Source organism: Drosophila nasuta, chromosome X (genome assembly GCF_023558535.2).
Source record: "Drosophila nasuta strain 15112-1781.00 chromosome X, ASM2355853v1, whole genome shotgun sequence".
Lineage (NCBI taxonomy): Eukaryota > Metazoa > Arthropoda > Insecta > Diptera > Drosophilidae > Drosophila > Drosophila nasuta.
In genome coordinates this window covers 16,305,604-16,326,904 of record NC_083459.1, presented here as the reverse complement: position 1 = coordinate 16,326,904, position 21,301 = coordinate 16,305,604, and positions in this window count along the sequence as shown.

The following is a 21,301-nucleotide window of genomic DNA, read 5'->3' as shown; positions in this document are numbered from 1 at the left end:
AAATGTAAAACATTTTGCTTTTATCTAATGCTAAATTCGCTATTGAACCGTTATCGTTGCGACAGTGAAGCGAAGTGAAGTGAAGTGAAGTGCTTCGTCGTATCGACAACAAATTTCATGGCACATTGGCGTTCGACTACTTTGCATATTAATCGTTTTACTTAATTGTTGTCTTCTGTTTCTGTTTCTGGTTCTGGTTCTGTTCCTGCCGCCTCCGCAGCGAGACGTGCAGCAGCATAATATTTCGGCGAATCCCAAAAAATGGAGGCTGTCTTTAGCTCGTTGTTCTCGTTGTTGTTGTTGTTGCTGGGAGCAGGTGGAGGCGTGTCAGGCAGCGAGAGGGCGACCCAAAATGAATGAGTGAACTTAACATTAGAGACGCCATCAGTTCTCTCCTGCCCAACTCGACTCGCGCTGTTCAATGTGCTGGTCAAACAAAAGGGCGCACCAGGGCTCCAAAATGCGGACAATGGGGCGTATGAGCAACAACAACGACAACAACAACAACAACAATGAGAATGGACGGCAGCAATGGACTCTACAACAAGCCAAATAAATTGTAAACATGGGAAAAAACGTTTGCAGCGCTGAGCAAAATGAAGAGATTAGTAAAATGACCACCAGGACACGGCAGGCGTTGAGAGAACTCACTGCCTGTCCCTCCCCCCTTTCCTTCTCTTCTCTCCTTCACTGTCCCTCCTCTTTGACCCTCTGGCCAAACGCTTTTCCGCAAATCCCTTGGCTGTCATTGGGGTGAGGTAGAAGGGGAAGGATATACGTGTGAGAGAGACAAGGAATGAAGAAAACACATTTAAACGAAGCTATGCTGATCTGACCTGTTCACTGCCTTCCGCTCTAGCCATATGCTCTACATACATATGTATATGTATGTATGTGCATATATAGTACAGTCGAGAGTCGAGTCGAGTCGAGTTTTTGGCCATCTTCTTCCTCGTTGCTTTTTATGGCCATGTCAAACACTGCAAATCAGTTTAAACTAACAACTAGCTTGAATGGCGCTCTGTCCAACTCAACTAAAGAGCAGAAGGGAGGCAGCTGCTGTTTCTGCCTCAGCTCCTGCTCCTTGTGCTGCTCCTTTTGCTGCTGCTGCTGCTGTCTGTGTTTTTGGGCGTGTCAATGCTTTTGTCTGCAGTGCAGCAGCTGACGCCTTAAACGGACGACATCAACAGCAACCAGCAACCAGCAACCAGTAACAGCAACAGCGGCGACGACAACGGCAACGACTATGAGCATGACGATGACGATGGCGATGGCGACTCTTAAAGCCGCATCATGCTCCATTCTTATACCCTTACATGTTGTACTACAACTGGCTGAAATATTTTGTACAACTCCATTAATTGCAGCTAATGCTTAAACATTTACTAGATTTTAATATGTGTGTAGCACTAATTTGAAATCTTCAACAATGCAGTAAATGAAATGAATCTTAAATTTAAACGAAATTTATTAAGTTCAACTTTTCTACATAGAACTCTAGTAATTGCAGCATTATTGAAGCATTATTTACTTGACTTATATATTTGTGTAGGACTGATTAAAAATTGTTCAGATAATAAATTAAGTTCATTTTATTTTGCTTTTTCAACGTTTTTGATTAGTTTTCTTTACTTTTAAGTTATATTTTAAATCCAAAGCATAAATTTAATATAAATTAATATAGAATAATAATAAATTTTGTATATTAACCAAAGGCCAAAGCAGCCAGTGCTGCTAAATTAATGTTATTAAATTATTTTATAATTTCAAAAATTTGAATCAACATTTAAAATGTTAAATGAAGAATAACATTGTTGGCATCTTTCTGTAACAGAATTTTTTCTGTATTTTATATTAACCAACACTATAAAAAAAAATTTATCGAAAGATTATTTGAATATTAAGCTTATCTATATAAGAAAAAGGCAACATAAGAACACGATTTTTTTAAGCTCTCTTTCTAGCTTATTTCTATATAATCTAAATAATGACAACAAACTTATTGTGAAAATAAAAGCTGTTATTCATATTGAATAATATACAAAATTCACATTATCTAGAGTCTAGTATTAATTTAAATTAAGTTGCCAAGTTATTCTTATAATAATTGTAACATTTTAGGATAGTTTCAGAAGATGTATAAAAGCAAAACTGATAGGAAACTGTTCATGTTGAGGTTTATATTACACATTGAGAGTCCTTAGAGTCTAGCATAAATTTGAATTTCTTACATAATCTTCAATTTAATTGTGATATTAATTACAATAATCTAATTTCAATTTCTCTTAAATTTTGTATAATCTTAAGAATCTGTTATGAATTCTTTTACAATTACAATTTTCAAGTCAATATTCAATAATTAAATTATTCAAACAAGTGTTTTAATTATCTTCATTCAATGCCTTAACCATTTCTAGTAAATTATTTGAAATAAAACTTGAAATTGTCTTTAGTCAATTTCCAATTCAATCACAATATTAACAGCAATTCAGTTCAGTTGCCGCTCAAATATTTGCGTATATTAACATTGTATTTTGAATGCTCTCATCAAATCAATTATTAACATAATAAATATGTCTATCAACTTTATACAACTTGGTACAGTGTATCTCGAGAGTCGATTGCGTCGTTGTCGAGACGTAAACGCTTTATTTTCTTTGCCGCCATCGAGCGTTTGGTTTGCTGAATTATTGAGCAGGACAACGGCTACAATGCGGCATTCCCACACACACACACACACACACGTTCACACCTTGCCACCTACATACACCCACACATGTGTGTGTGTGTGTGTGTGTGTGTGTGAGGGAGTACAAACTGGTTTCACTTACCTGTGTGCGCACAATTAACCAATTAGCACTTTTTCACTTTTCCTTTTGTAACGTGAATTTGTGTTTTTTTTTTTGTTTTTTTTGCTTTTATTATTATTTTATTGCACTTTGTTGTTATTGTTGTAAATGAAAATTTGTTTGCTCATAAAAATTTTAATTGCTGCAACACAAAACAATGAAAAGCCAAAAAAAACAAGAACAACAACAACAGCAACGGCAGCAACAGAAACAGCAAAACAACACACACACACACAACAACAGCAACAGCAACAGCAACAAAAAAAAAGTTTTGAGTAGGGAAATGAAAAATGTGTAAAAAGCGCGAGGGCCAATAAAAATAAATAAAATCAAAAGCAGGCAGGCAGGCAGAGGCAGCACAACAAAAGGCCCTACAGATAAAGTGCTAGACAGACAGCGAGAGAGTGAGTGAAAGAGAGCGAGCGAGAGAGTGAAAGAGAGAGAGAGAGAGAGAGAGAGAGAGAGAGAGAGAGAGAGAGAGAGAGGAGGCAAATACGCATTCTTGTGGTTGGCAGGTAACTCGACCTGTGCGTGAGCACAATTAGCTTGACAGCTCCAAAGGCGACAGCCATAAAAAGCTCTGGCAAAACAGCAAAACAGCAAAAGTCTGCTAATGATTCCAAGCTACATGCCATGTATATTAAAATAAATGTATGTATCTATGCTATATACCATATAAAGGCAAGACTATGTTTACCAATTGTTTAAGATAGCCTGACTTTAGCTACAATACTTAAAGTATAATATACTATTATATTTATTACTAAGCTATGAGTTCTTGGGAAATGAATAAAGAGTTGCGTTCAGAAAATAGTTGAAAAGTTTGTCCAATAAGAATTTTTCTCTTGTTTTGCTTGTATACATATTCTGAAACTTATCAATTAATATAAGAATGACTTGGAAATTTCTTTTAAATTTAGAATAGACTCTAAATACTATGTGGAGTCTTTTTGAGTGATTTATTAGTGTTTACTTGAAATTCATATTTACTTAATTTTTGCTATCCCTTATTTTTACTAAATACCCCTTCATTCATAATTCATTTCTTATATTCTTATTGTTTCATTCCTATATTGCATTCATTCCTTAAATTGTTATACTCGCTACCCATTGAGTAGAAGGGTATTATAATTTGTGCCTGTATGGAAATGTATGTTATGTTATGTTATAGGCAGTAGAAAGCATCTCAAAAGCATATATATATTCTTGATCAGCCGAGACGTATGAACACTAGACTAAAGCTTTGGATGCGATCGAATAAAAGTTGTCGAAGTTATTTAAGAAATACTTTTGTATATCAATAAATGCGTACTGTAATTGGGTCTTATTTACTTTGGCTGACAACTTGGTATATTTTGTATTCTATGGGATTATTTAAATATAGTACTATACCAATATACCAAATATATCATTCAGTATATTGTAGTATGTTGGCGGTATTATTTGGTATATTTAAGAGAAATACTGTACTGTTTTTTGTTTATGAAAAATCTGTAGCGACAATTCTTCTCTCTTGTTGTGTGTTTGCATGAAACTCATCATTATTATTTGCCATCCTTAATTTTTATTACATATAGTATCTCACATAATCCCTTCATTTATAATTCATGTTTCTTATATGCTTTACAATTTATTGCTTTCATTTGTGAAATGGTTTTTCGTTTACTGTGTTAATCTATTTCAGTTGTAAAGATTGAATTGACTTGTTATCTTATTTTGGTATATACATAAATTTATATCGCATAGTGAATAGTTTGTGAGTCATTTCCTAAAAACATACATAAATATTTCATTAAAGTTTGGTGTATTGACTATTAACTAAATATATTACTTTGGCTATATTTCAAACTAAATTTAAAATAATGAAACTAAAAGTAAAATTAAGTAAGCCATTAAATGAATTCATTACTTCAAATAACAAAGAAAAATAATGCTAAATAAAAATGCAATAGTTTGAAAACTACAAAAAAACTATAACAATACAAGCTTGATATGAAATATTTCAAGTTATTTTAAAGTATTACTATATATGCTCTTCTTATGTTACGTTTGCTCAATTGAGATGCAGCTTTATAAAGATTTTGTAGCTCAACATTTGAATGCAAATTACGAAGTGCTGCCTAAATAAACTTGAATTTGATGCTGCTTCAACTTTCGAGGCAACCCTCGCTGGGTGTCCTCTTGGAGCACATGCTTTCCCCTTGGGTTTGCGTCTGTTTTGCTGCGGTTACCAATGTGTTTTGCCCCATTCCCTGACACACACACCTTCACTTCCTCCCACTCCGCTTTGTCTTGTGGCCTATCTTCTTGTGACCGTGTCGTGAGTTGAGAGAGAGAGAGCGACGACTCATAAAATGCGTAGCAGAAGCAACAAAAAATCATCATAATAAAATAAAATCTTATATATATTTTTGTTCCTTTGCTTGTGTCTTGTTGTGTTGTAGGCGCTTTTCCTGTTCGCGAAACTTTTTAATAGCATTGAAAATGCCTCGAAAAGGCCGCCGAAAGCATTTTGAGATTTGCGACGCGTCCTTTGCACTCACTGTAGCTTTGTGTGTGTGTGTGTGTGAGTGTGCATGTATGGCAACATTTTAAATAATAAGCGTTGTGTGTGCTTTTCACTTGCGTAAGCTGTCCGTTCTCGCTTACTCCCCGCTCCCCGTCCACCGGTTAACCCCGTCGCACGCTCTGTGTGCTCGCTGTTCACCCGGAAAACGCAAACATAAATGCGGATTGGCCAAACCAAACCGAAACTGAACGAAACGAAACCAAAACCAAACCAAACCGAACCGAACTGAACCAAAAGAGTGAAAAAGACAAAAACCCGCATCCTTTTTGTGGGTTTTGTGCCTCGTTTGGCAATACTCTCCCTCTCCCTCTTATTTCCTCCCCCCCCCCTCTTAGCAATTTGGTGTTTGCTGCAGTTGGCCAAATCTAATATGTTGGCCGCAATTCACTTACCTTTCGCTTTAACTGCAGGTTAGGGTACACGCTAGTCGGCTGCGGCCAGCAACTTTAGCGGCCAGCTGAGCTGTTATGGCTTTCGGTTATTATTGTGGTTATTTTTATCGCTGTTGTTGTTGTTGTTGCTGCTGTTTCTGCTGCTGTTTCTGTTGCTGCTGCTGTTGTCTGCTTGTTAAGTGGCTCGTCCTTGCACCAGCAGCGATCTCTCCACTCTGCTGCTCCTCGGGGGAAACACACACACAGAGAGAGCTTTTCTTTTGGGAGCTGTCATACAATTCATATGCCACACGCATACATACATTCATATATGTGTGTGTGTGTTTGCTTGTCAGAATTGAAACTGAGGCTTTGGCTTTTTCAAGTGCGACTTCAATTGCAACTTCAATTACGGAGTGAGCTTCACATTTCTTCTTTTTGTTTTTTTTATGGCTGATGGCTGGCAACAGAGTTGCCGAAGCAATAGCCACTTGACTTTGTTGCCCCCCATTCGCACAACTAAATGCCAAACACACACCAGTACAAACACCCCCACACACACACACACACACATACATTCGCATAGAACCGCACACTAAAAAATGGCAACTAATTGAGTTTGGCCAAAAAGTGCTGCGTGCTTTTAAGCGCCACGCCACAAAAACTCAATGCAATCCAACTGTATAAGAGTCACTATACAAATGTGTGTGTGTGTGTATGTGTGTGTGTGTGTGTGAGTGTGCAGCATGTGGCCATAGCCACACACATTTGATTTACAAGCCCCACATTGTGCATTTTTGCCTTCGTTTTACTTTAGCAAAAAACAACTCTGGGGACGTTGCGTGCGCTCACGTTGCGTATACGCAACATTCAAATTAAAAATACTTTACCGACCGCCCTCAAACAAGGAAATAACAACAACAACAACAACACCACATTTTACAATTACATTTTCCCATATACACTTTGTATATATGTTAGTACACACATTTTTTTCTTTCTTTCGTTTTTTTTTGTTTTGTTTTAGGCTGCAACTTTATCGTGCAATAAATTGTCTCAAAACTCCTATTTTGCATATTTCATTGCAGCAAAATACACATTTTTTAAATTGGCCATTAAATCATACAGAAAGCAACACACGCCTCCACTAAATTAGCAGTTGACACACTTTTTCTTGCATTCACCTTCAAACGAATTTCATTTAATGATTAGTGAGTGTCTCATTAAATCATGCAGAAATAATCCTCAAATAGTTCGCTTCACTTTTTCTTTAAATGAATGCAATGTTCATTTCAATGATTAGTGGCCAAATCAAAGTCAAGTAAAAGTGACATTAAATCATGCAGAAATAAACTAGAAATAGTGAGTTAGTTAATAGTTATTTAATGTTGCCAAAGGTTATCAATGCTTTTTGTATTACGTGTATTATTTGATTAAATATGATAAATAAACAAAATACAATAAAATAAAATTACAAAATGAATAAATTTAATAAATTAAAAATAAATAATAGTTAATAATAAGAATATAAATTAATTAAGGAACTAAAAGAGAATAAATAATGTCAAATTAAAAAGATAAAATTAGAAATTTAAACGAAGTTATGTAAAGTCAAGTAAATAATAAATTGAAAATTAACAATAAATTTTAACTAATAATAGCAACGAAAAAAAAATCAAATAAAAATATGTAAATAAAATAAATAAAAAAATTAAATACGAACAACTTACGTAAAATAAAAAGATATTTAAACTAAATTAAATAAAGTCAAGAAAATGAAATGCAATTAAAATAAAATGAATAACTCAATAAATATAATAAGTAAAAATAAAAAATTAAATCAAATAAAATAAATTTAATTAATACAAAATATAATAAAATTAAGAAATTAAGAAAATTAAGAAAATTAAAAAATCAGGTAAAATAGAGAGGACAGAATAGAAGAAAGTAAGATTAAGTTATGAAAATTAGAAATACAAAATAAATTAATTAATAGAATATAATAATAAAAAGAAAAAGTAAGAAAATTTAACAATTCAAAGTTAAATGAAATAATAATAATAATGATAGTGAATTAATGAACTAATATAAAATCAAATAAATCAAAATACTGTTAAATGAAATATTATACAATAAAATGAATAATAATATATAATTGATCAGAGTATCAGAAAGTCGAGCTGTTGCTTAGCTGCTTTCTGTTTCTGTTTCTGTTTGTTTTAGATCTGAAAAATGCAAATGACCAGAGCATTTTCAATTTCGATTGAAAAGTCTCTTAGAGGCGCATTTATCTCAAGTGAATACACTCATATGCCGCAATATATATATATATATATGTATATGTGTGTGTACAATATATATGTGTGTATATGTATATGCTGTTATGCTTATGAGGTGATATCAGGTGTAAAGAGGCAACCACAGACACAGACAGTTAGGCAGCTGCCAGTCGCAGGCATTTTCAATTTACTTGAGGGAGCATCGGCAGTTATCTAATCGGCCAGCGTGGATATTGACAGTGGCGATGAGAGGAAGAGGAAGAGGGAACTCGGGAGTTTGGGAGTTCGGTCTCGGTTAGCGGACAATTATTCAAAATATGGCCAAGGCTGAGAAAGCATATGCAAAGTGAATCTTTAGCATAACAAATGCGCCCACTGACTACACTGCGAAGGCTCGAAGACAAAGACGATGCTGATGACTTTACGTTTTGTTAAAATGGGGCGTGGTTGTTGTTGTTATTGTTGTTGTTGTTGCGTGATGACTGGTTTGCTTACTTACTTGGTTGGCTGACTGGTTGGTTAGTTGGTTGGTAAACAAAATCGTGAGTAGACCGCAAAACACACGACACAACGACGGGGGGTTTTGGTGGCGAGAACAATGCGCTGCCGTTTGGCAACATTAATCGAAATTGAATGCTGAATCGCTGCTGCTGCTGCTGCTGCTGTTGGTTAGAGGATGGTGGATGGCCAGGAAGGATGACAGGAAGGAAGCACTGCAGCCATCTCGCAGCAGCCTCAAACCCGAGCCGAGCATTCCAGCCGAAATGAAGTGAAAACGAGGTCAGGCCAAATAACAATAGCTGCTAAAGCGAAGCCAAGAAAAAGCCAGTTGTCTTCGTCAGACTTCAACTTCGACTTTCTTCGCCGTCGCCGTCGTCGTCGCCGTCCTTTTGTGGTCTTTGGTCTTTTTGGTTTGCAGGTTAGCAGGTTAGCAGGTGGGGGTCAGTTGTGCTAGACCTGTAGGAAGTCTTATGATTTATTTGCCTAAACAATTGATATGCCCCCCACCCCACTCCACCTCCTGCCCCCTTCCCACACACACACTGTGTGGAAAACTTCGGTGACGCGACTCCTTGGAATCCCTTGCTTTGGCAACTCGTTCAAGACGAAGAAGACGAAATATGTAAATAGGATTTATGGCAAACTTTTAACAGGATTTTAACACACAATACGCAGCAGGAGTCAAAACAAGAGCACAGGATGTACAAGTATGAATACAAGCAGTTGAAAACATATTTATCCAAGTGAGTGGATTTCAACTTGTCGAGCTCCCTCTTCTTGTTTATGTATGTGTGTGTGTGTGGCGCCGTTAAGCCCAAACGGATGTGAAACTCAACTTGCTTTTGGTGACGAGCTGCCTGTCTCTCTCTCTCTCTCTCTCTCTGCCTGTCTGAGATTTGAAAGTGAATATTTCGATTCAGAGATTTGATTATCTGTAATGCATCTACTCAATGTCTCAATGTCTTAAGCCATGTCGCTTGTTGCCTTCACATTTCAAAGTGAATGCGACGTTTCCTCTACAATATTCTCGTCTCCTTTTCTCTCTCTCTCTTCATCAAAATAATGCTGCTTTTCGCCACATTATTTGCATATCGTTAACCTTTTCTTTTGCCTGCCTGTGAATTTTTGAATTTAAAGTGTTGCTTTTAGTGTTTGTTATTCACATTACTTTACACTATAGTGTGTACTTAAAAATAAGTGGATAGCTTTCATTGAGACACTCAAACTCGGCTCAATTCTGTTTGGTTAAGCTAATTAACATTTAAGCCTCTGTGAAGTTGAACGCTGTCATTTCTCGGTTTACATTTCTTTTGCAAAATAATGCTGCGTATTATACATTTTATTTTATTTTTATGCCCGCTACCCAGAGGATAGAAGAGGCAAATTGTCAACCACAAATTTGAATTTTGCCTTCAGTATATTTTAGTATTTTTTGGTATATAAATTTTGTTCTCTAAGGTATATTATAAATGCATGTCGATCAATGTACTAAATATAGCCTTCGGTATATTTTAGTATTTTTTGGGTATTAATATTTTGTACTCTGCCATAAATTTTGAATGCAATATATTGATATACCAAATATAGCCTTCGGTATATTTTAGTACTTTTCGGTATTTATACTCTTCGGTATATTTTGAATGTAGCAGTACATCAGAATACCAAATGTTGCCTTTGGTATATTTTAGAATTTTTTTTCAATATATATAAACTGCGGTATATTTTGAATGTATTACTAATATATTATTCTATTCATTCGGTTTTTATATTTTGTGCTCTTGGGTATATTTTGAATGTAGTACTGCATCAATTTTTCAAATAAACCCTTAGGACTATTTCAGAATTTGTCGGTATATATATTTTTGGTATATTTTAAAGTATTTTCAGTATTTGTTTCGTATAAAGTAAATGGGTGTCGGGTATCTTGGGGTCGAGTACACTCTTACTTATTTGCTGTTACAGTTGAAATACCAAATCGAATATTACTTTTTGTACTGTTAAAATTGCGAACTTTTATGGTTTATTTTTAATTTTAAGAAATTTGTATTCACCTGTGTTCAATCTTTTTATTGGAACATGATAATATTTCATTACTTTTGAAATTATTTTACTTTGAATATTATCTTAATTTGCAATTATGTAATTCTCCTTTGCAAAACTTTTCTAAAATATGAATTGAATTATCGCTTTACTAATCCGTTATTTTCAATGTAATTTTACGTTGATCGGCAACATTTTAGTTTAGTTTCTCATGTAATGTTTCTTTTCTAAGTATGTCACATACTTGTAGTTCTCTAGACTTTGTCTGTAGCTTCAGTGATTGGACTTCAAGGAATCTTTGCCTACGAAATACCTTTGAAAGTACCTCTCTCAGTTCATACGAATTTCTATCGTGTCACTTTCGATACAGACGCACTTGGCCTGTCTTCACATTAGCTCAATGTTTTCCCTTTGCTTCACTTTACATTCTCCTTCCCCTCTCTCTCTCTCTTCTATCTCTCTCTCGTGTTCTGCATTGTATTGTGGTGCTCTTTGCATTGGCATTCCCCTCGCCTTTGAGCTGTGAGCTCCATTGAAATGTCTCGCAGTTTGTCTTTCGGTTTGTCATGTGAAAATTAAGCCATCGTCCTTGTTCTCTTCTTCATTGCTTGCTTCTCCTTCTCCTTCCTCTTCCTCAAAAAGCTACTACGCAACTTTTGTCGTATTGTGATTGCTGTTATTGTTGTTGTTATTGTTGTTGTTGTTGCTGCTGCTGTTGCCATTATAAAAGCAGCTTTCCCCCTCAGGATTGCCACCTCGCACATCGCATTGCCAACTGTCTCTGGCGGTATTTACGCTTTCAATAATTCATGCTTAAAGGATAATCAGGATATGCTTGTATGTAAATTTTGATAATGCCATTTGCCTGCCAGGCCTTGTCTGTGTCTCAGTCTGAGTGTGTGCGTGTGTGTGATGGTATGGGTGATGTGTATGCGCGCGTGTGTGTGTGTGTGGCATGTGAACCACACGTTCAAGTGCTTGCTCAAGCTGCCATTTTCACACCTTTTGTGCTTGGCCCCACCTCAAAAAAACAACAACAACAACAGCAACCCCGTTTAGCTTCAGCTGAGCCGCATTTTTTTGAGTTCAGCTGTGCAACGCTTTGCTTCTTCACGTAATTTGCAAATCGAGTGCTTTGAGTCGCCGCCTGAGACGACTAAGCACCGCAGTTAGTCATTCCAGTTATTTACTCATTCATTTCATGCATTTATTCAATGAATTCGCTCGCTACCCGCTCTACCCGCTCTACCCGCTCTCTCCACTCTCCACTCAGGTGCTACTCATTTGCTGTTCACGCATTTTTCTTTAGCCATTCGCTTGAATTTTTAAACAGCTACCCGCCAATTGCTTGGGGAGCTGTCAGCGCGTGCCCCATGAAATATGAGTCGCTCCCTCGAGATGCCAGCTGACTTGCCCCTCTTCCACTCTCTCTCTCTCTCTCTCTCTGTGTCTCTTGCTGCTGCACGTATGTGAGCCCGCATTGGCATATGGCAACAGCAGAAATTGCTTTCAATCTCGGCAAGTTTGCGGTTTTCCAAAGCGTCTGACTACTCATTCGATGAGGAAAGGAGTCTGGGAGTCTGGGACTCTGGGAGTCACCCATAGGTGCCCGAAGCGTGTCAAGGGGGGTGTCAAGGGGTGTCAGTGGCAACTGCTGACCAAATGCTGCTCAAAAACTCAGCTGACCAACAAAATTTGTATGCAAACCCAACAGCAGCAGCAGCAGCTACAACAACAACACAGAGTTGTACATTTTCATATGTCGATAAATTAAAAAACCAAAAAAAAAACGAACGAGAAAAAAATGAAATGAAATGTGTATAAAGAAAACACAAACAGCAACAAACAAAATGGCAACTGTTACGCTTTTGCTTTTTTTTTGTGTTTCATGGTGCGGAGGGGCGCGACGGTGTCAGAGTTGGGCGTGGCAGTTGGCATATGCAAAAATTTCGCACGAAATGTGTTGCGAAATTCAATTTAGTTGGATTTTTATTTACTTTGCCACACACATTGCTAACTGGGATTGCGAGTTGCCCCCGCTGCCAGCGGCGCCTTCTCCCTCTCTCTCTCTCTCTCTCTCTTTCTCTGTGTGTGTGTATGTGTGCTCCTTTTGCTCCTTTCTTGCTCAGCTGGCGACTGACACAAACAGGTGCACAAGCTCGTATATCACTCACCCTTCACCCTTCATCCTTCACCCTTCACCCTTTGCTCGCAGCTTCCCTCTTCGCATCCCTCTCAATCCTCTCCACAGCTGGTGTTGGGGTTGCGCTGTTTAATCTTTCTTATCGATCAAATGTCATTTTTCAGCCGCTGTGCCACACACACACACACACACACACACACAGTTTTGTTTGCCCCACGATCTGAGCTCTCCTCAAAGCACACACGTAGCACACACACAATCAAACACACACACACACACGTACGCATTCACACAGATTCGGGGTGAAAAATATTTGCATAAATTTACAAGCAATTTCTGTTGCATTAACTATCATTGCGATATTTGCATGACATATGCAGATTAGGCTTACTTTTCTAATCGAATATGCATCTATATTTTACATATTATTTGCCCACATATCACACTTCCATTCACAGTTGGAACAAAATGTGTCGAAATCGAAATCGATATCGAAATCGCAATGTGTGTAAAAAGCAAGGGGAAAACATGTTCGACTGCAGATGTAATATTATTATTTATTTATTAAATATTAGTTCATTCATTTACTAATATATTTATTATGTCTTATTTTTTGTTTTATTAATTTATTAAATTAGTTAGTTCATTTATAAATGTACGAATATTTATGTATTTAATTATATATTTTATATTACATATTAATTTAATAATATTTGTATTAATGTGTTTATATATGTATTTATGTACTTATTTTTTGTAATTTTAAATTTAGAAATAATTTATTTAGTTATGTATTTCGTTTCTTTTTTTTTTACACTTATTTATTTTATTAATGACTTTTTCATACTTCTAAGCAAATTGTGCTTAGAAGCAGCTTAGTTAAAGTGAACTTCTGTTGAGTAACTGTTGATCAAAAGTAATATAAGTAAGTTAATCAATCTTTGTGAAGTTCTTCTACCTAACCATGCCCATTTAGCATTTCTGCATTCACCACTTTATTTTTATGATTCCTAAATATTGTTCAGATAAACCAATGTTTAGAAGCCATTAAAGAAATATTTGAAGAAATGCTTTGGCGTACACTTTGGTAAAGTTTTACCTCTTTGGTTTATTTTAAATAGCCTTTGGCATAAATTAGTATTTTTGCGGTATATTAAATTGCTATATTTTAAGAATAATACTGCACTGTTTTGCTCTTATTCAAAATGGGTATCGGGTATCTCACAGTCGAGCATACACTTGACTGTAGGTTTCTTACTTGTTGTCAATGACTTTTTTAGTCTTCAGTTCTTAAATCAACTAGCAGCAGCTTGATCTGTCAATGCAATTATGAATATATGTATTTTAGTTGTGCACAACTGTTTTGGCTTGATCACAACCGCCTTAAGCAACACCTAGAGAATCTTTGTGAAGCTCGCCTGCTTGACCACGCCCACTTATCCGTTTAACTTTCTCTAATATCTCGGTCCGCCGCCTAATCACACATATATATACACAATATATGACACACCTTTATCAAAATTTTTGGCTAGCGATTGCCAGCAGCTTACTTCGACCAATGCAAATAGTTTGCAGTTCCGCATGCATATTAAATATTTTGAACTACCTGTTTTATCAACTAACTAACTATCAACGCAAAGAACGCAATTTCTACAAAGCATATCATATAATAATCTCAATTAAAATCGGGCCATATTTCATTATTTTCACAAGCCACATTTTATCCTGACATCAATTCGTCAACTCATCAATAATCTAGAAAATTTCTGCTAGTGTTTATCAATTTTATTTGCAAGCATTTGCAAAGATGTAATTGCAATTTTTGATCGTTGCAGCTGAGTAAAATATTGTGGAAACTTAAAACAAAAATGTTGACTGGTTTATTTTAGCGCATAAGCATGCAACATAGCTGTGAGCGAGCACAGACTGAAGAAGCAGTTGGCAACAACTTTTGTTGCTGCCGCATTTTATGCGACAATAATTAAAATAGTTGCTGCCTATCGTCACATTACGCATACGCAGCGTTGTCGCCCGCCCGAGCTCGTCATGTATGTAATTCATAATGCGATAGCAACTTCCGCATGGTTGTTGTTGTTGTCAACGTTGTCGTCGTTGTCGTCGTTCGCTATTGTCGCAATTGTTGCTATGTTGCTGTGTTGTCTACCTGGCACTTATGAATATTTGTAGCAAGCTCCGCTTCCCCGCGTTTGGGGACCAGTCGAACGGTGCGAAGCGGCGAAGGGGAATGGTGAGGGAAACGGCAGTTTGAGTTTGCTTTGTGCCAGCTAAAAGCGCGCAATTTGCATAGTTGTAAGTTGTGTGCCGCGTGCTCTGTTCCCGCTGCTGCTCCCGTTGCTCCCGTTGCTACTGTTGCTGTTGCTGTTGCGTCGCATGTCTCTCTTGTCTCTTGTCTCCTTTCGCCCGTCCCCTGTCTCTTGTCTCGTGTCTCTTGGCCTCATGTCTGTTGTCTGTCATAAGTTTACGGTGGGGATTTCGGGCGCGCGCATGTTTTATGCATGCGTTGACATCGTTCGCAAATGACGTGGACCAACCGGGGACCAACTGGAGACCAGGAGGTGCCTCCTCCTCCTCCTCCTCCTCCTCATCCTTCTCTTGCTGCTGCTGCTGCTGCTGCTGCACACTCGCCAGTCATAAATCAAAAATAATTACTTTTTTTCTGTGTCGCTGAGAGCTTAGCATACTTATTTTGGGGGCATAGACCAGGCAGCGCTCTTCGCTCTGCACTCTCTCTCTCTCTCTCGCTCTCTGTCTATTGACATCTCGACTGTCCACGCCACCCCCCGCCTCCCCGTTTTGGGGGCAGCATGTTGTTAAGCATCCAATTAGCCAGGCCGCCGACACTGACGCCGAGGGTGTCATCGTCGTCGTCGTCGACGTCGTCTTCTTGCAATGCATTGCGCGCCGCCAATTTTGTGCGAGATTCGTGTCCTTGAGCATCAGAGAGAGAGAGAGAGAGAGAGAGAGAGAGAGAGAGAGAGAGAGAGAGAGAGAGAGAGAGAGAGAGGGAGCAAACATGGCAGCAGCAGCTGCTGCTGCTGCTGTGGTTGTGTCCTTGCAACAGAGCAGAAATCAATCACAGTGTCAGTGCCACGCATTCACTGTCACATCGTCATCATCATCATCATCATCATCATCATCATCATCATCATCATCATCATCATCATCATCATCATCATCATCATCATCATCATCATCATCGTCCCCATTATCATCATCAGCAGAAGCAGTATCATAACCTGAAGCTTAGCCTTCGAGCAGCTTTCTTGAGATATACTACAACCAAACGGAACACAATTGAGGAGCATTTTTGCTATTTATAGCACGACGACAAACTAGTTGCAATTGCGATTATGCAACATGACTGCAACAGCAACAGCAACAGCAGCACCAACAATAATCAATGGACGTGGCACGCGCTCAGCTGCCTTTGCCTTTGCTACGCTTTTAATCGATTACATTTGTTTTATTAATACACATACGTGTGTATTCTTTGACATTTATGCCACGAATACCCTGTAAAAGGGCAATGATTGATTGATGATAGCTTGATAGCATAGAACACATAGAAAAGGGAGAGATAAATATCAATTTGGATATATAAATGGAGACTCAAATAAATAGACAAAATACATGAATATTAAAAGTTCAATTTGGATAAATTTGTAAAGAATTTGGTCTTGCATAAATCATGCAACAGTAATAAATGTTTACATGAAATTCAAAGATTTATTTTTTATATTTTTTATAAATTATTTTTCTGTGATCTGTATAGAAGATATTAATAACTTAATGTTGCACATAGTGAAAAATAGAAAAATTATATGATGATCCTTAATGAATCTTTCAAGTCTTTCTTTGGACAGAAGAATTGAGAGACGTCTGTCTAATAAGTTTGGGTCGTTCAATATTATTGTAAGATTGTTTTTAAATGGCATGCAATTGTCAAAGAATATATAGCAAGGAAAAAGCATACTCCTCTGCAAGTTTCATAATACTTTTGCCGAAGATAGCTCAAAATACTAAAAAAAAAAATGTTAATCACTATGATTACTATCAACATTCAGAATTTATTTTTAATTTGAATTGAATTCTATGAAAAAATTTGGCTGTGAAAAACCTGAAAAAGTATACAATATCACACTATAAAACATCTAGTTGTTACACTTAATCAAAAAAATTTAAAACGAATATTACAATGCTTTCGGTTCTACAATATAGATTAGCATTTCAGTTGCAGGGTATCTTGCAGTCTTAACCCTGATTGTGAATCACTCGCAATGAATTTATACACAATTTTTTCGCATTCAATTTTTTTTTTTTTTTTTTTGGTTTTCAATTTCAAATTCAATTTGTCGCAACGTGCACAGGACGCGGGAGCTTAAAATAATGAAAATAAATACAATTATAAGGCAAACGAAAAGGGAATTAAGAGACAGAGACAAGGCTGGACGAAGGGGCGAGGCGGGGCGGGGCGGGGCAGGGCAATGGCACATCTGAATCGGCACGTATCCAGAACACCCAACAAATCCCACAATCCCCGCTTGCTGGGCACCAAACAACAACAACAACAGGGGAAAAAAAACAGAAAACACTGAACACAGACAAGCAAGACAGTTAACCGTGCTCTGTCCGTCCGTCTGTCTGTCCGTCCGTCTGTTCGTTCGTCCATTCGTCTGCTGTTTGGCGACCCCCTGGCAATCAGGCTGACAGACATGCAACTTGAAGACAGTTTTAAAATAATTTTCATTCGCCGGGGCGCTGAGTGACTTTTGATGTGGCATGCAGCGCAGTTCGTAGTTCCCTCTCGTTCCCCTTCCCTCCCGTTCCCCTTTCCCTTCCCAGCTGTACACACACGCAGAGAACACGCCCTTTGGTCCGCCTGGTCAACACTTGGGGCTACAGATAAGAAGCGAGTCGTCAGCCAGCCCTTTGCGCTTCTCCCTCTCTCCCTCTCTCTCTGGTTTTTGCGCCATATCAGCAAATTGCAACGACAAGCGGCATTCAACGCACCGAAAACCGTTTAAACTTTGCAACTTTGTTCGCACGCATTTTGGCCCTGTGTTGTCCAGCTGTCCCTCTGCACTCTCCACTCTCCACTCTCCGCTGCTCTCTGCTGAGTGAGCGCATGGCTTCCAGCTGCCAACAGCTTGCAACTTGGTGCTGGGGAAATTCAATTTCCTAAGTGTTGCAAACGCTGCCGGCGACCAGTGGCTAATGCTAATGCAGTACTCGACTGCGACTGCGACAGCGACTGCGACGCCAGCAGAACGGCTTAGTGGAGTCGCGAGTCTAAACGCTGAATGAATGCCGTTCGCCGTCTGTTGTGCTCCACCTGTAAGTCCGGCTGTCCTTTTGTCTGCCGCCATGTCGCTTGTTGCAACTTCTGATGGGCTTTTGTTTGCCACACTAAGCTGACAGAGTCTCACTCTCAATCCGCTCTTTCTCCCTCTCTCTCACACACACACACACACACACACTCTTGTGCGGCAAAAGTTTTCAGCGGAAGCATTCCAAAGGCGCCAAGTCCGGCAAACTAAAGCCAAAAGTGGGCTAAATTATATTGTGGCCTAAAAGGGGGAGCGCGCTCTGCTTAGAGTGTTTCGCTGTAAAGGTGCTTGCCACAGCCCCGGCCACAGTGCTTGCCACACAGCCACACTTACAGCTACAGCTACTGCATGTGTGCATGTGCATGTTTTAACATTTTCTGAGCCGCATCAGCTGCCGTTGCATTGTTTTGCGGTTGTGCGAAACTTTCGCTAAGAATTTTCGTTTGCCATTTCTTCTACTAACATTTTTTTTTCTTCTACTTACATCCCATATACTATATATATTTATAGTATACATTCGCTGCACAATCCTATTATAAGTTTTTGCTGTAATTTTTCAAAAAGTTAATTTTTGAAAATTTCATACATTTTCGCTTTGCATAATACGTTTCTTTAACATGATTTAAGCGGATTACAGTTTTATGCCAGCCTATTTACTTAAAGGCAAACATACAACAATTTGAAACTACATTTACATTAACTATTTCAAGTTTTTTTAATTAAAAGTATTTTTTGTTGTTTATCTCGGCAAGCAACAACTTGTTTATCATTTCAAGTTAAACATTGAAGTTCGTTTTTATGCTAGATAACCTTACAAAGTTTGTGTTGTTAGCACAAAGCAAAAACATCTATAATTAGTTACAGAACAAACGTGTTCTAAATGGAGTTTTTTTTTGTATTTTCTTTTACTTGCAGTTTACAACAAACATCACTTCAGATTGTGGTTTTCCATCATACGGTATGTAATGTAATTTTTATTTTTATTGTACAAGAACTCAAATTGTGTGGAAAATATTTGATGTGTTTTTTTTTTGTAATGTATTTAATTAACGTATTCTGATAGGGTGCAATTTAGAGCAGTTGTTGCGATGACAGAGAAATGTTGGGGAAAAGTGTTTAAACCAGATTCTCATGAAAAAATCTATGGACTTGGACATGGGTTATGGGATATGTGTATCGAGGATGGAGGATGGCTGTCTAATGCAGCTGCCGGCAGGCAAATGCGTGCCAGCTGTGCTTACTCAACATCTAAATATATATATATGTACATGTATCTATAGGTATGTGTGTTTTATGTGCGATAAATACAGTGATGCAGGCGTTTTATCAGACTCGGGTCCGCAAAACGTAAAGCGAAAGTTTTGCGCTTTGGCGTTTCATTAAAGTTGCTGGCTGGTTGGTTGGTTGGCTGGCGCACAAAAGTATGCTACACAAAATACGAGCGCACATATGAATATCTACGAGTGTGTCTATGTGTGTCTATCTGTCTGTGCGTCTGTGTGTGTGTATGTGTGCCCTAGCAAAAGTTGTAGCTGCTATCAGCTACTTTTACAATGAGCAAAAGAGACGGCTGCAGAGACAGAGACAACGGCAACGGCGACGTTCACATTATGAAGATAAGCCTTAGAAAACAAAAGGCCTGCCTTCCTCTCACTCCACATCGCTTTGCCCGCCCGCTCTCATCCACTTGGCAACATTGGCTACACTTTGCCTTCGTCTCTCACACTCCCACTCCCACACTCGCGCTTGCTCTCTCTCGCTCTCTCTCTCTCTCTGTCTTTTACTTTCGCTGTGTATTTGTGTGTAAGGCAAAACGTTTTGACTTGTCCTAGTCTCGTTTGTCGTTGCTTTACTTTGGCTTTTTATACACTCTTGTTATGCGCAAATTGTTCTTGTTGCTGTTGTTGTTGTTGTTGTTATGCTGCCCTGCATTGTGAACTCTGTGTCAGGCATCTACTTACATGCCAAAAGTACACACAAAAGGGTATTAATTCCTGATCAGCTTAGGGTATTGCTTTGTCTTAAGTGCCCAGCCAAAACAAATTGCACTCAACAAGCTCAACTCATTAAAAGGGTATACCAAATGCGACTCGCTTGTGTGTTTTGTTTGTTTGTGTGTCGAGATACCCTGTACTAAATATGTAATAAAAATGTATGCGCTATAAAGCTATGCAAATTTATGTAAGAGCCTTAAAAGAGACTAGTTGATATAGTCTTCTCCCATATCTCTTTCGCTCGCTCGCTCGTTTGCTCTCTCGCTCGCTCGATAGTATTGCTGGCCATTAAGCATAAATTTACATTTCCATTTGCTGAATTTGTATAAAGTGTATATTAAGATGATTGCCTAAAAAGGTATGACACAAAATGCGAAGCAATAAAATTGCTATCGCTAAAGTGCCGCTGCCAATCGATAACTAATCGATAGTAAGGCAAGCCAAGTTTTGCCTCTTTTTTCCTGATTAAAGCGCAAGAATTTGTATAGTTTGCCATAGCAATAACATTTTTCGGGGTTGCTTCATTGGCTGCTGCTTAAGTGCAACTGCTAATCGATAACAAATCGATAGTAAGCTAAGCAAAGAGTTACCTCATTTCTTCATATAAGCGCGACTAAGAGTACAAATTTTGTTGAATTTTTATAAAGAGTATAATAAAAGCAACCTAATTGTATAAAATAAAGAGATGCTGCCAATTTATAACTAATCGATAGTAAGGCAATCTAGGATATGCCTCGATTACTGATAAAAGCATGAATTACAATATTTATTAAATTGGCTTAAAGCGTAAATTAAAAGCCATACAATTTTTGTCTATTGCTTGATTGACTGCGCTAAAGTGTCGCTGGTAATCGATAAGTAATCGATAGTAAGCTAAGCTACGTTTTTGTTTGATGTTTGGTTAAAGCGCAACTCCCAGTCTAGCATTCAGCTTCAACTTATTCATTCATTTCTCTTTTTTTTTGGTATTCCTTTTTTTTTTTTGCATATTTATAGTTGTGGCTTTTAGTGCCCAGCAGCGGCCCATCTACAAAATGGGACTACTTCTGCTGCTGCTGTTGCCCCCTTCCCTCGTGTTTCCCCCAAAAAATTGAAATGAAAGTTGTTACTTTCACTGTGGCAAGTGTGTGTGCGTCTCTATCTCTCTATAAATATATATGTGTGAGTGTGCGTTGAACACACACAAATCAAAAACTTTTACTTACCC